This window comes from Staurois parvus, unplaced genomic scaffold (genome assembly GCF_062004578.1).
Source record: "Staurois parvus isolate SC_StPar_1 unplaced genomic scaffold, SC_StPar_1.0 ptg000048l, whole genome shotgun sequence".
In the NCBI taxonomy this organism is placed as follows: Eukaryota; Metazoa; Chordata; class Amphibia; order Anura; family Ranidae; genus Staurois; species Staurois parvus.
In genome coordinates this window covers 15,691,893-15,706,119 of record NW_028317844.1, presented here as the reverse complement: position 1 = coordinate 15,706,119, position 14,227 = coordinate 15,691,893, and the positions used below count along the sequence as shown (strand labels likewise).

The 14,227-nt window shown below is 39.7% G+C and overlaps 1 long non-coding RNA gene across 5 annotated transcripts in view; it reads right to left on the bottom strand.

Annotated features, from left to right (window-relative positions):
* The window catches only part of LOC149470365 (uncharacterized), a 102,361-nt gene that overhangs the window by 37,528 nt on the left and 50,606 nt on the right, over positions 1-14,227 (bottom strand). For 3 of the 5 annotated variants that reach the window (XR_016309145.1, XR_016309142.1, XR_016309143.1), the window contains exons 5-7: positions 8,585-8,714; positions 8,378-8,502; positions 3,803-3,951 (exon numbers count right to left, since the gene is read on the bottom strand). This is a non-coding gene — a long non-coding RNA (uncharacterized LOC149470365). Of the gene's footprint in view, positions 1-3,802; positions 3,952-8,377; positions 8,508-8,584; positions 8,715-14,227 lie in introns of all 5 variants that reach the window. The other 2 variants (XR_016309144.1, XR_016309146.1) reach the window with 2 other exon arrangements.

Genomic DNA, 14,227 nt, shown 5'->3' with positions numbered 1-14,227 from the left:
ATGTAAGTATAAGAGAGATAGATAGATAGATAGATAGATAGATAGATAGATAGATAGATAATACATTGATGATAGATAGATAGATAGATAGATAGATAGATAGATAGATAGATAGATAATACATTGATGATAGATAGATAGATAGATAGATAGATAGATAGATAGATAGATAGATAGATAGATAGATAATACATTGATGATAGATAGATAGATAGATAGATAGATAGATAGATAGATAGATAGGTAGATAGGTAGATAGATAGATAGATAATACATTGATGATAGATAGATAGATAGATAGATAGATAGATAGATAGATAGATAATACATTGATGATAGATAGATAGATAGATAGATAGATAGATAGATAGATAGATAGATAGATAATACATTGATGATAGATAGATAGATAGATAGATAGATAGATAGATAGATAGATAAGGTGAATAAGACTGTGCTAGCCTACTCATGTATTTATACTATGGTATCTATGCATTTATTAGCTATATGAATAGATAGATGAGACGATATTCCTTTGTTTTGGGGAAAATTTTCCTCTTTTCGATATTGAGTGTCAATTTATTTACTGTATTTTTGTTGTGGTGCCTATATCACCATGGTCCTGAAAATGGGAACATGCAAAATGCATTGACCACTCTGTAGTTTAAATAGTGCTACACAGTTGAAAAATATGTAAGTTGTTGATTGTGTATGCTGGGTCTGCGATGTATAGCCTACTGACCTAATCAAGGAAAATGGTTTTAAAACGCGTGAAACATTTTGTACCAATAAATTCCATATATTTGTAAATTTGTATTGTTTTGTAATATGTTCTAAGGTGCTTTGTTTTCATGTCTTATACAAAATTACTGAAATGTTTGAAATTTAAAGATGATAGGACTTTTGAACACAGTATGTTCATTAATACCTCTTTTTCAATGCATTTTTACTAGGATTTCTGCTGAGAAATGCAGAATTCCATAGACATGTTACCCAGTCCTACAAATTTCAGCATCATTAGATGATTGTCAACTAATATCTGTGATTATCCTCAGACTTAATCTGGTAATAACTGTCCTGTGCATCAGAGGAAACGTACTCATATGGCAAATCAATGTATGTTCATATAATGTACTGACAAGATGGCATTACTTGAGCCCTGTATAATTAATAGATTTGTATCTGTCTAGATCTTTCCTACTTGATCATACAAGTTGTGACACTTTTACTGAGTTTCCATGTAGGCTACTGTTGCTTAAATGTTTTACTTGCCTATGGGTCATGCTGACCCCCAGTCTAACTTTTTTGAGTCAACAGTCTATTCGTTCTATTGTCTCTTTTGGTTAGTTCTTTTGTCTTTCTTCTGACCTCAATAGTTGCATTCTTGCTCCAGTTGGTGGCTTAGAAAGTACTGATGGCAAAGGCAACCAGGCACATAGCACTTTTAGAAGCTCGGCAATGGCATTCTTTGTATTTCTTTCAGTACATGTATACTTTAAAGCCCAATTGAATTTTCAGCTAAATGCATTTTAGGTGCATTTAAACAAAATGTTTTAAAAGTCTTATAAGCGGTGTCCTGCCACCATACTGCAGAATGGGGCCCTTGGTCCCTGTGGGGTAGTAGGGGTCACACTGAAGAGGTCTGACATGCCTCTTGCTGAGGCAGAGTCAGATCTCTCCAAATGGCAGGGAGCATGAGGTTTGCTGATTGCAGAGATATGGGTCTGACTGAACAGGGAGCGCTTCAGACCTCTGTAGAAAGACCACTGCTTCCCTGCAGAGACCAGGAGCCCCACTCTGCAGCTGCTGGCAGGGGATGTGCCTTTCTACTCCAGCTTTGACTGCTTTAGTAAGAAAACAAACTGTAAGGCATTAAAAACATATTTTTATGCACCTGGAATGTATTTAAACTGAAAATTCAATTAGGTCCTAAAAATGAACATTACCAATGTTTAGGTCCTAGTCCCAGATCATGCTTCTATGTGGACATATCGCCATCACGATATTCACTATGTTTTCTATCACATTTATAAGAAGCTGAGTTGTCACTAATTTAGTAAAGTTTCACAACCTGAGTTCAGATATATGTATTACAAAATAAAAAATATGAATACGTCTCAGCAGCTAAACAAGAGTTTGTTCTACAAACTGAATATAATGATGAATTGAAGAGTTTTGATAGCATAGAAGTCTCACGCATCTGAGCAATGGTGCATATTTTAACACTACTATAATTCATTATTTGCCAGTTAAACTCAGTGGAATGTACTTGACCCTGGCTCTTGTGGGTGCATATTAAGTGTAGGTAAATCCCAACTATGAACTTCTCCTTTTTGCTTCCTCATGTTAAGTTAATTAAACCAAAGAAGTGGTTTTGTTATATTTGCTGAATAAGTGCAAAAAATACTTGTTGATCCCTTCAGAAATCTTGTAGGTACACACCTTCCTGTATTTTCTACCTAAGCATACTTATCAGTAAACATTTTGTTATACCTGTCCAAAAAATGCAATAATATCTGTTAACCCTGTCAGATATCTTGTGTCAGAATTGCAGGTTCACTCTGTCTCTGCTGACTATAATCAGTTAACACAGCTCTCTTTGTGGACTACAAAACACCTCCCCTGTGTTATGGAGAAGAGGTGAAGGGGTATTCTGTAGTTCCAAAAAATCTCCGAGTGACCACACTGCTTATTCATAGATACAGTACAATGAATGAGCATTGTGACTATAGAACAAGCAATGTGCTGCTGGAAATAAATCCAGATGAAAAGGAAAAAATTGCAAGAAAATAATACAACTAATGCAGGCACCACATAAATTGCATATTTGTTCTTTAGATATGCTTAAGCCTCAAAGTGTTACTTAACCCAGGAACCTGCATTCACTGGGCTCTGAGGAAGAGGTTCTGCCTCCAAACGCATCAACTATTTGGAGGTCTACAATCCCCTAATAGCTACCATCTAGGGAGATTGGACCATGCTGTCTTTCTTGTGATGTGCCTTTGATTTTATTCTTTTGTGAGTATACTACTTTTTACTCAATAAATCTCATTTTTACAAAGTAATGCACTAGGCCTGTGTGCCCTCTGTTTGTTTCTTTGCACACCTGCATTCACTATATCTGGTCGCCCACAGTATACAGGACATGGAAATGCAATTATTTTAGTAAATATAAACTGCTAAATACCTTTTCTCATCAGCAGTATATAGCAGTCTGGTGACCTCTATCAGTGTCTATCCAAGCACTAGTTAATCTTGTAGGAGGAGTTTTCACTCTCCTCTAACTGTCGTATGAGGCTGCATACCCCTTGACCCTCTGTCTGGACAGTGCTGATTGGCTCTGTGCTGATCACATGCACTTTCCCAAAGAAAAATCAATTCTACAGCAATACAAAATAAACTGAGCATGTGCAGAGTGACTCATGGGGCTCTGTACTATCAGCAGATAGATTGGGGACAGTAGAAAAAGAGGAGGATCAGAGAAGACAGGATTAAACATCCTTTTTACACATTGTGGAGGATTAACCCCTTATGTTTCACATTGAGTATAACAAGCATGCTTTACTGTTCATATAGTACTGTTCATACTATATAAACTTTAAGTTCATTTAGTGCACCTATCAAATATAGCAAGCTAACATTTTTGATCATTGTCAGTAACGTTATTTTTTTCCAAAACAAAAAGCCTAAAAAAGCAAAAGTTCACTTGATAAAATGAAAGCACTAGTCTTAATAAAAGTGTCAGTACATTTATTACGCTTTTTTTGCAGCTCTACTCAGAGAATCCACATCTTATGACTACCTGAATTAGCTTGTCAAGTTGTCGAAGTAGAATAGAAACTGATGAGTGTTAACTTGTAGCGAGATAAAAGCAGATTGTTGCCATCCAACATCAGGATGTAATAGTCGGGTGCTTCTGGTAAAGAGTTTGACAAGAGCTTCATTTTAGTTCTAGGGGAAAAAATAATAATAACATAGCAATCAAACTGGGAGAAATACCTATAGAAGCATCAAGAAACCAATGCAAGATATCACTAAGCTAAGATATCCACTACATTTACTTTATTTACGGTCTTCCTTTTTTTGTGTAAATATGAACTGTCAGATTTGGCACAAAAAATACACTCTTTTCAAAACAGGAAGATGATTATTAGTGATGAGGAAGTATGTCTGGATTGAATTTATGGATTTATGAGCCATTCATTGAACTCATATTAACTATTAGAAATTGCAAACTTGAATCTGAACCCTATTGAAATCAAAGGAAGGGATTGTCAAAAGCCATGGAGAGCTGGGCAATGCCATGTGGTATGTGTACCAATTCAAAATATGTTTTCCTAAATATTGTTCAGCAGGCAGAGGGTCCTCATTTTTATGCATTTTTTAGGGCTATTACATGCTTGGGGAATGACCAATATCTGTATGCAGTATTGAAGAACAGGACATCACATATTTTGCATCTGTTATTGTTTTTTTTTTAATTTAAATTTAGCTTGACTTATATATAGCAGCACCCCAACCTGATTTTTTAAACTTGAATAAAAGGTTTTTCTAGGTAGTTTTAGTTGCAGTGCCTGATTTTTTTTTTTTTCAAAACTACTAGGCCAGTATTGAGCAGTGGAAGTAGTAGTCACACCAGATCTAAAAGCTATATTTTTATGTTTAAGTCTTACTACTCCCAAAGAATAAAGCTAAAGCCTGCCACACTGTAAAGCTTTGAAAAGACTGTTCCCCATTTCATTTAACCACTTGCCCTCCTGAGGATTTACCCCCCTTAATGACCAGGCCTCTTTTTGCTACTCGGCGCTACACTAATTCAACTGATAATTGCGCGGTCATGCAATGCTGCATCCAAACAAAATTTACGTCCTTTTTTCACACAAATAGAGCTTTCTTTCGGTGGTATTTGATCACCTGTGCGCTTTTTATTTTTCACGTTATAAACAAAAAAAGACCAAAAAGTTTGAAGAAAAACGATATTTTTTACTTTCAGCTATAAAAAATATATAGTAAACTCAAAGTTAGTTATAAATTTAGGCCAAAATGTATCCGGCTACATGTTTTTGGTAAAAAAAAAATCCCAATAAGTGTATATTGATTGCTTTGTGTGAAAATTATAGTGTCTACAAACTATGGTATAGATACTGCAATTTACGCCATTTTTTTTGCTATACAGCGCTGTGCTAGTTTAATGGACAATTGCGCGGTCATGCAGTATGGTACATAAATGAAATTTATGTCCTTTTTTTCACACAAATAAAGCTTTCTTTCAGGGGTATTTGATCGCCTGTGCGTTTTTTATTTTTTGCACTATAAAAAAAAAGGCTGACAATTTTGAGAAAAAAAAACAATATTTTGGACTTTTTGCTATAAAACATGTCCAGTAAAAAAAATTTAAAAATCAAATTTCGTCATAAATTTCGGCCAAATGCATTCTGCGACAAGTCTTTGCTAAAAAAAAAAAACCAATACGTGTAAATTAATTGGTTTACGTGAAAGTATAGAGTTTACAAATGGCGGGAAAGAAACTGGGATTTTTTATTTTTTTTTATACTAATAATGGCGGCGATCAGCGACTTATGGCAGCGATCAGTGACTTATGGCGGGACTGCGGCGGACATTCTGACACTGGGGGGGAACTGACTTGGGGTCACTGACATCCCCAGTGACACCAATACAGTGATCAGTGCAAAAAAAAACACTGACACTGTACTAATGGCACTGGGGAGGAAGGGGTTAACTTTTTTATTTACTGATAGGGTTAACTGTGTGAGGGGAGTGTTTTACTAGGGGGCGGGGGTGTGTACTGCACAGGGGACACGCTGATCGGGAGAGATAAACTCTTCTCTCTGGCTCAGCATGTCAGGAGCTGTCAGGGAACTGACAGAAAGCAGAGCTACTGCAGCCCTGCTCTCTGTCAGTGATTGCCGCTAATCAGTGGGACACAACCGGTAATGACCAGCTGTGAACCGGCGACTGACATCCGCTGGCTGTGATCGGCTGGACAGGTAGGGCGGTGGCGTGCCTCGCGCGCGCCCCCTACCTGTTTTGCAAACAGACGTTTTAAAACGTGGTTTGCCCAGCCATGCATGTCTACAGTGGCTGGGCGGCATGTGGTTAAGTTGTTGTTAGTATTCAAAATACTAACAACAAATTACAAAGCCATCCATAACTCTGCCCCCAGCTACATATCCAACCTGATCTCAAAATATCAACCAAACCGCTCCCCTTGACCTTCTGCTCTCTAGTTCCTGTGTCACCTCCTCCCTTGCTTGCCTACAGGACTTCTCCCGAGCTTCTTCCATCCTATCGAACTCCCTAGCCCAATCTGTCTGTCTATCTCCTAGTCTATCCACTTTTAGATGATCCCTTAAAACCTCTTTAAAGAAGCCTATCCTGCTTCTAACTAGTAAACTGCCTTTTATCTCCTCCATCAGCTCATCCCCCCACAGCTATTATCTTTTCTATCACTCAACCCTTCCTCCTAGATTGTAAGCTCTAACGAGCAGGGCCCTCTGTTTCCTCTTGTACCAAATTGTATTGTAACTGTAATGTCTACCTTCATTTGTAAAGTGCTGCGCAAACTGTTGGCGCTATATAATTCCTGTATAATAATATAATAATTATAATAATAATTGGGCCACACAGTTATTACCCTACCTTGGTGCACATTTGACCCCTCACATTTCCAATCTTTTTCAGTTTATTATTATTATACAGTATTTATATAGCACCAAAAGGTTTGTTCAGCGCTGTACATTATAGTGGGGGACAGTACATGAGACAATACAGTAACAAAACAATACACGATGGATAAAGGGGCCTGCTCTTTCAAGCTTACAATCTAGAAGGGAGGGGATAGTGGTACAGGAGGAAGTGGCTGTGGGGGATGGAGTGGTAGGAGGAGTGGAGGAGATCGGCTGTTAGGTGAGGGTGGGGTAGGCTTCCCTGAAGAGATGGGTTTTCAGCGTGCGCCTGAAGGTGAGGAGGGTAGGTGACAGTCTGATGGATTGGGGTAGAGAGTTCCAGAGGATGGGGGAAGTCCTGGAGTTTAGAGCACTGCCCTGTGTCACCCATCTTCGTAATACAATTAAGTTGTGGAAATCCTACTCTATATTTTTTCTCAGGAGAGTCACTGCAATTAAGAAGAATGCACTACCTAAACTCATATATATTCCAAGCACTTTCTGTTATAATAGCTAAACAATTTATAGACAAATTCCAACTTGATATTATTAGATTTATTTGGCAGGACAAACATCCTAGATATGCAAAACACATTTTTTTACCTCTCTCAACACAGAGGGCCCAGTGGCATATCGACAGCACCAAGGTGCCATGGATCAGATTTGAGGCCTGCTCGATACGCCCAAACTACCTCCCTGGTTTTGGTCTTCTTCTATATTGTACAAAGCATTGGGCTCTCACAATACTTTGGTTTCCCAGTCTGTCCCCCTCCAGTCCAGATGCAAATCCAAATTTGGAATGGCTTCTCCAGCCTTGCCATTAATTTCCTTGGGTTTACAAAGGTGTTTCCTTAGGACCAACAATTTACTTGGTGGAAAACTAAGTGGTCACACTGGCTGCATTACAGGACGGATCAGTCTTCGTTTCGTTTAAAGCACTCCTCAACTGGAATATTGGTGATACCTTCAGATTAGACATTTTTATGCCTCTAGAAATGCCCTTATCCCTACCTCTCCTAAATAATTTTATGAACGAATTTGTAGTTCCTCTCCCAGAATAAAGGGTTTACTTTCTGATATCTACAGTTCCCTAATTTGCACCTTAATCAAATCCCATGCCTCATGCAGGTTTTAAGGAAAAAAATTATAACATTTATTTTAACACTGTAAAAACAAAGGGATATTATATAAACTTTGAATATTAATGTTGTGTGATGCAGCGCTGCTGGTAGCAAAATTGTGAATGATAAAATCAACATCAGCCTATCAAATACTGAACAATCATAGTGAGTGAACTCATAACAAAGTGCTCATAAATAAATAAATATAATATATAAAGTTCATTCAATTCCAAATAATGATCCAACACCGCAAAATGAGGACCCGTGCTTCACGTGAATTTAATATATTATAGTGCCACCTCTGTGCTCTCAGAACTCTCACCTCCAAGGCATGTAAAACTGCGTGTTTATTGAAATATCTCTTTTGTTGATAACTATTTCCTCCAAACACTAGGGACTGTCCACTCCTCTCCTTTGATAGATGTTAGGGTAGCCTTAAGGGTTCCACCGTTTAGGTTAGTAATAGTGACCTCTCCCAAAAGAAAATACGCCTCATATAGTGTAGTAAATCAATAAAACTTCCGATATTTATTAAAATATTGCACTTACATTCAAGATAAAACAACTCACTTTACAGAACAGAAGATCGTAGCATGAACTTCCTTATTTCTGAGTCATCTGCCTTCGCTTACGTCCAACGCGTTGCGCCACTGTCATGTGACTTCATCAGTAAACTCCATAGACTGCTGCATAGGCTGCACTAGCAAACCACACAATCAATAAAACTTCCGATATTTATTAAAATACTGCACTTACATTCAAGATAAAACAACTCACTTTACAGAACAGGAGATCGTAGCATGAACTTCCTTATTTCTGAGTCATCTGCCTTCGCTTACGTCCAACGCGTTGCGTCACTGTCATGTGACTTCATCAGTAAACTCCATAGACTGCTGCATAGGCTGCACTAGCAAACCACACAAACTTTATACAGCTTTTGATGGTAAGAAAAACACAGTATTTTTTTTTTTTTTTCACGTTAAAAATAAAAAAATATTGTATAGAATGTCTATACAGTATTTAATCTCTTATAAGCCACTTGTGCAAAATCACTTACCTCATGCAGCTTTTGAAGACTAAAAAAAACAATACGTTGTATGATATTTTTTCACATTAAACATGAAGCAATATTATACTGACTACATAGGCAGTCTTTTACAATCCCTTATAGGCTCCATTTCAATAACATGTACCTAATGCAGTGCTGAAAACAAGTATTCTCCCAACTCTTCCTTGTGCCAATAAGTTGGGAGAGCACTGGTTTTGAGCACAGTAAGAGTGTTTTAAAAAAGATTATGTGTTTCTGACACAGAAAAAGTTTACCTAGAAGATTACTGTGTGGATTGTCATTATATTTATACACAATCTGGAAATTTGGTCGTAGTGTTTTGTTTAGGGTTTTTTCGGGGGGACTGCAGTATATGGTTTTCTTTTCACATTGTACTTTTTGTTTTGCTTGTTGCATGGCACAGTTCTCTGTGATGTTCGCTGTGCAATTGCAAGTTTGTATTCAGATGTCACATATTATCTATTATCTGTTTCTCTGCTTATATCTGCTATTTACACTTTATTTATTGAGAGAATTTTGAATATCGCTGAACGTTTTTGGTTTTCATTTTATATCTTCAGTGTGAATCACCTGTAATTGTCAGCTGGCTGTCCACACACAGTCATATTTTGGTTGCACATACAATAGCCTTTTTTATTTTTTATTTGTTAGACACTATTCATTTATGGGAGACCTGGCTGATAAAGGGAGAAGAGAATGACCTTAATAAGGTGCCAGGCTAATACATGCTTACTGAAATATACCTCTCTATGTGAAGTTTTTACTGTGTTAAGATTTCTAATTGTCGATGATGGGTTTGCACATGAAGTTCATTACTGCATGGTGTTGAAGCAGATGTTCCACTTGGACTTCACTAGACAAGTTCAGCAGTTCAGCATTCTCCCCCTCCTCCTCGATCCTTCCTCTCCCTGTGACAGCAGATAGGGGATTGTCTCCCCACACACGCTGTCACAATTTAAAAACAGCACAGCTGTGTGGGGCTCATTGTGGCTGACGATTTGTAGTTCTCAAAGAACTACAAGGGCACCTGCAAGTGCTTGCATAGTTCATTAATCTTCCTGCTTTCAAGGTACAGGCAGACAGCTATCCTAAGAGTCTGCAGGAGCCTCACATAGCGCCTGTGATCTGCTGACTGTGGGTGCAATGCTCTGCAGACTCCTTAGAAAAAAAATAATAAAAGCAAATTATTTTTACCTGCAATAAATTGTGCATTTTTTTTTCAAAAGGTGAATTTATCCTTTAATTTGACACCCAGGAGGTGTCAGTGCCCTTGCCTTTGGACTGCTGGGTGTGTCAGTTGTGTCCTCGCTGGGCTGTGGCTGGCTGGGCATGCAAGCATCCCTGCGTGCACGTGGTGACTCGCCATGCATGCGCATGACATTGCATTGCCTCGTGGCTTCAGTGCCCGAGTGGGTGGGGCGGTACCGCGTGTTTGTGGGGCCAGGGGACCACCAATTGCAGCCATGATGCTGCTTCTGCAGCAATATGGGGAGAGAATTCATACACTTAATTATTTACCACTTTTGGCGTCAAACAGGGACAGTTATTTATTAGTGAGCGAGCATTAGATTACTACTATTTATACTAGATCTCGGGCACTTGGTGAGCACTAGAGATGAGCGAATCGAACATGACGAAGTGGAATTCGTTCCGAAGATTTGGAAAAATTCTATTCGCGACGAATCCGAAGATTAGCAAACTTCGGATGCACGAATCGAATTTTCCCAAAAATGGCGGCGACATGTGTGGCCACGGAGAAAATGGACAGAGAAGATGGGGCGGGGATCTCTGGGAAGGCGCGCAGACAAGGCGCGCTGACCCATAATGCATTCATGACATGTGATCGCCTTAGCCAATCAGCAGCCAGCCAGCACTATAAATCACGGCCATCTTAGAATTCTCCATTAGCCTCCGGTCATTCAAGAGAGACAGACCTGTGTGTATTAAGGGACAGAGTTAGGGCCAGAGAGACTTTAGGGCCACAGAATCGTTACTCAGGGATACAGAATCGTTACTCAGGGACACAGAATCGTTACTTAGGGCCACAGCTATCAAAGAATTGAAAATTTTAAGTGACATACACCCTTTTTTTTTTGGTGGCTGTCGTGCACAGTTGGTGCTGCAGTTTGCCGATTGTGCAAAATAAACTGACTTTCTGCTTCACAACCACTATTGTACGTTCAAAGAGTTAAATCCATTTACACGCCGGCTGGCGGTAATATTTTTTGGGTGATTAGTGCATTCCAGTGACACAAACGTACAGTTTCCAGCCAACGGCAAGCTGCAATTGACCGATTGTGCTAAATAAACTGACTTTCTGCTTCACAACCACTATTGTACGTTCAAAGAGTTAGATCCATTTACACGCCGGGTGGCGGTAATATTTTTTGGGTGATTAGTGCATTCCAGTGACATAAACGTACAGTTTCCAGCCAACGGCAAGCTGCAATTGACCAATTGTGCTAAATAAACTGACTTTCTGCTTCACAACCACTATTGTACGTTCAAAGAGTTAAATCCATTTACACACCGGCTGGCGGTAATATTTTTTGGGTGATTAGTGCATTCCAGTGACAGAAACGTACAGTTTCCAGCCAACGGCAAGCTGCAATTGACCAATTGTGTACAATAAACTGACTTTCTGCTTCACAACCACTATTGTACGTTCAAAGAGTTAGATCCATTTACACGCCGGGTGGCGGTAATATTTTTTGGGTGATTAGTGCATTCCAGTGACATAAACGTACAGTTTCCAGCCAACGGCAAGCTGCAATTGACCGATTGTGCTAAATAAACTGACTTTCTGCTTCACAACCACTATTGTACGTTCAAAGAGTTAAATCCATATACACGCCGGGTGGCGGTAATATTTTTTGAGTGATTAGTGCATTCCAGTGACATAAACGTACAGTTTCCAGCCAACGGCAAGCTGCAATTGACCGATTGTGCTAAATAAACTGACTTTCTGCTTCACAACCACTATTGTACGTTCAAAGAGTTAGATCCATTTACACGCCGGGTGGCGGTAATATTTTTTGGGTGATTATTGCATTCCAGTGACATAAACGTACAGTTTCCAGCCAACGGCAAGCTGCAATTGACCGATTGTGTACAATAAACTGACTTTCTGCTTCACAACCACTATTGTACGTTCAAAGAGTTAAATCCATATACACGCCGGGTGGCGGTAATATTTTTTGGGTGATTAGTGCATTCCAGTGACATAAATGTACAGTTTCCAGCCAACGGCAAGCTGCAATTGACCGATTGTGCTAAATAAACTGACTTTCTGCTTCACAACCACTATTGTACGTTCAAAGAGTTAAATCCATATACACGCCGGGTGGCGGTAATATTTTTTGGGTGATTAGTGCATTCCAGTGACACAAACGTACAGTTTCCAGCCAACGGCAAGCTGCAATTGACCGATTGTGCTAAATAAACTGACATTCTGCTTCACAACCACTATTGTACGTTCAAAGAGTTAAATCCATTTACACGCCGGCTGGCGGTAATATTTTTTGGGTGATTAGTGCATTCCAGTGACATAAACGTACATTTTCCAGCCAACGGCAAGCTGCAATTGACCGCTTGTGCTAAATAAACTGACTTTCTGCTTCACAACCACTATTGTACGTTCAAAGAGTTAAATCCATTTACACGCCGGCTGGCGGTAATATTTTTTGGGTGATTAGTGCATTCTTGTGACCTAACGTACAGTTTCCAGCCAACGGCAAGCTGCAATTGACCGATTGTGCTAAATAAACTGACTTTCTGCTTCACAACCACTATTGTACGTTCAAAGAGTTAAATCCATATACACGCCGGGTGGCGGTAATATTTTTTGGGTGATTAGTGCATTCCAGTGACATAAACGTACAGTTTCCAGCCAACGGCAAGCTGCAATTGACCGATTGTGCTAAATAAACTGACTTTCTGCTTCACAACCACTATTGTACGTTCAAAGAGTTAGATCCATTTACACGCCGGGTGGCGGTAATATTTTTTGGGTGATTAGTGCATTCCAGTGACATAAACGTACAGTTTCCAGCCAACGGCAAGCTGCAATTGACCGATTGTGCTAAATAAACTGACTTTCTGCTTCACAACCACTATTGTACGTTCAAAGAGTTAAATCCATATACACGCCGGGTGGCGGTAATATTTTTTGGGTGATTAGTGCATTCCAGTGACATAAACATACAGTTTCCAGCCAACGGCAAGCTGCAATTGACCGATTGTGCTAAATAAACTGACTTTCTGCTTCACAACCACTATTGTACGTTCAAAGAGTTAGATCCATTTACACGCCGGGTGGCGGTAATATTTTTTGGGTGATTAGTGCATTCCAGTGACATAAACGTACAGTTTCCAGCCAACGGCAAGCTGCAATTGACCGATTGTGTACAATAAACTGACTTTCTGCTTCACAACCACTATTGTACGTTCAAAGAGTTAAATCCATTTACACACCGGCTGGCGGTAATATTTTTTGGGTGATTAGTGCATTCCAGTGACATAAACGTACAGTTTCCAGCCAACGGCAAGCTGCAATTGACCGATTGTGTACAATAAACTGACTTTCTGCTTCACAACCACTATTGTACGTTCAAAGAGTTAAATCCATTTACACACTGGCTGGCGGTAATATTTTTTGGGTGATTAGTGCATTCCAGTGACACAAACGTACAGTTTCCAGCCAACGGCAAGCTGCAATTGACCGATTGTGCTAAATAAACTGACTTTCTGCTTCACAACCACTATTGTACGTTCAAAGAGTTAGATCCATTTACACGCCGGGTGGCGGTAATATTTTTTGGGTGATTAGTGCATTCCAGTGACATAAACGTACAGTTTCCAGCCAACGGCAAGCTGCAATTGACCGATTGTGCTAAATAAACTGACTTTCTGCTTCACAACCACTATTGTACGTTCAAAGAGTTAAATCCGTTTTTATTTTTGGGGTGCTTATTGAATTAAAGAGTATGTCAGACAACACGCAGAGGAGTGGCAGAGGAGGCAATGTTTCAGGAGCGAGCAGACGTGGCAGCAGAGGAAGGGGTCGAGGCAGCATTAGTCGCAGCCAGAGGCCAGTGCTCCCGGTGTCATCCAGCGGTCGTGTCTCCACCGACAACCCTGCCGTCATCGATTGGTTGACTCGGTCGTCTTCCTCTTCCCAGGTCACCTCTGACACCTACAGCCAACGGTCGGTGGGTACGTCAGACACAACCGTTAGTTGGCATGGCCCGGGAGCAAGCCCACTGAAATCACGTGTCCTCGACCTGCCCCTGTCCTTTGGTGTTCCCTCACCAAGCGAAGTATCGCATGCTGTGGGCTCAGCCCCACTGTAC